The sequence below is a fragment of the Pteropus vampyrus genome, unplaced genomic scaffold, assembly GCF_000151845.1.
Source record: "Pteropus vampyrus isolate Shadow unplaced genomic scaffold, Pvam_2.0 Scaffold291, whole genome shotgun sequence".
Classification (NCBI taxonomy): domain Eukaryota; kingdom Metazoa; phylum Chordata; class Mammalia; order Chiroptera; family Pteropodidae; genus Pteropus; species Pteropus vampyrus.
In genome coordinates, this window is record NW_011889072.1 from 1023043 (window position 1) to 1025232 (window position 2190).

Sequence of the window (2190 nt, forward strand, 5' to 3'; positions counted from 1 at the left end):
CTTTGTTTTCGCTAATTTTTATTTAGTGTTTGAAAGGAGCCTGGTGGGGAGAAGCTGGTTAATTTTCCTTTATTGAGCTGCACTCAGAACAGCCACTTAATAATCTCGTGGCGGTTACTCTTTCTCATGCAGCCACTGCCTTGCCGGGGGGCCCTCCTCCCTGACCGCACCTGCGTGCCTCCAGCGGCGGCTCAGGCCTTGTCACCGCACCTGTGGCCTGGAGGATGCTTGCTGGCTGCAGCCTGCGTTTCCTTAATGACACAGGGAGACAAGCTTCTCTTCCTGCGCTTTGGGGCCGCTTCGGCCCCTTCCGCTCCGGAGTGTCTCCAATCCCGAGAATGTTCCTTGTCCCCCGGGGGCCGTGAACGTGGAGGACTGGCTGAGTGCTCGTGGGCAACCACGGTCAGCCTTCCCTGGCCGGTCGGGTTTGGGGAATGAGAAGCAGCTTCTTCTGGGGGCTTGGGTTTGCTGGTTGCTGGGGTCACCCCGGGCCCCAGTGGCACATGGGGTGGCCTTTACTCTGGAGCTCAGTTCTTATTCCCAGGGCCTGGCCTTCCGGGTCCCGGCCAGAGCTTGTGCTGCCGGGAGCTGCCACTTGGATGGCGTGGGGCCCAGTACCTGCTTCTCTGCTCTTTGCTGGGCCGAGGGAGTCTTTTCTTGTGCACACAGAAGGCAGAGTTTCAGACAATGACACTTGGGGTCCCCAAGCCTGGGGCCCTGTGTTTCCGACTCCTGGGGCCCTGTGCTCCCTGCAGCCGGAGACGCTGGACTCCGTGCCTTGTCTCAGACAGGTCTCGGTTCCCTGCGGGTCCACCTCCCAGGGGAGGGGAGCCTCCCAGGCAGATAGCAGAGACGTGCCCGTGCTCGGTCAGCTCTGCCTGCCACCCAGCGCCCTGTAGTGGTCCAGTTTTATGGCTGTTTGTGGCAGGAGGGCAGGTCTGATAACGGTCAGTCTGCTCGGCAGCAGTGGAAGGGCCCCACCGCCCTAGCAGCCCAGGGCCACCCAGGCCGACCACAGGGCCAAGTGGACATGCTGTGGAAGCGATGGGCAGCAGAGGCCGCGGCTCGCTGGGGCACGGACAGCAGGAAGAACCAGGGTGTGGGCAGCGTGTCTCGGGGCTCGGGGAAGCGGCCCTCCCAGGTCACTGCAGGAAGGCGCTCCTGGGGAGACGGACTCGGACGCGAGTTCGGGGAAACGGCCAGCTCAGCGCATTTTGCCAGGGCCTCGCGGAGCTGCCTGCTTTCGTGGGCACTAATTCTGGGCTGTCCTGCAAAGCTGCAGCGTCAGCAGCACAGCCCGGAGCTCGGCAGGAGGTGGTCCGGACGGAGCTCGGGGTGTGTGACATGGGCCGTCTGCAGCAGCAGGCGGGAACTTGTGTGCGGGCCTCCCGCCAGCTGCCGGCGGGTGGGGGACGCGGTGGTCTCCTCAGGCTTCACCCTTGTGAGTGTCCGAGGAGAGGGATGCCGCGCCTTCCAGGTGTGCTGTGAGGACGGACCTGTCCCATGACCACGCCCGACACTCAAGGGTGCTGACTGGGGTGCTGCGCCCATCGCCTTGGCCGCGTGTTCTGACTGTCACCCCTCCGAACTGGTTGCCGTGGAGCCTTCGGGTCCTGCTGAGCAGAATTACCCGAGGAAGACCTTGGGGATGCCGAGCCTCGTCCTCTGTGTCTCTGTGGGGGTGCCCCCCCCAGAACCCCCACGTCTGGCCCCTGCTCGACTCGCCCCAGCCGCGGTGGGGGCCGGCGAGTTCTGGCTCAGCTCTGTGCTGGCCTCATCGCCTTGTCCTGCGTCCCACTGCGGGGAAGTCACCGGTCTCCAGTGAGGAACGCAGGACAAGGTGACGGGAGAGGAGTGGCCGCCCCCGGGTGGTGGCGGCCAGCGGGCTCGGCCTCTTTGTCCTCCAGGAGGGAGAGGAAGGCTGTGCCAAGCTCTAGGAGCAAACGGGAAGCCTGAGCCTGCGGCTGGAGGGTGTGTGCCTGAGGCTTGCCCGTCACACTTGGAGGGTTGCCGGGGGACTGTGGACAACGACCCCCACCCATCTGCGACGGACACTCGGCGCTGTCCCTCGACGGCGCGGCGCAGAAAGGGCACTGCTGAACGACCACCTCGGTGCGTCCACCTTGTCCGCCCTCTGCTGCAGAGGCAGACGTTTCTTTATTTTTTTAAATATATTTTTTGAGGTTTAAA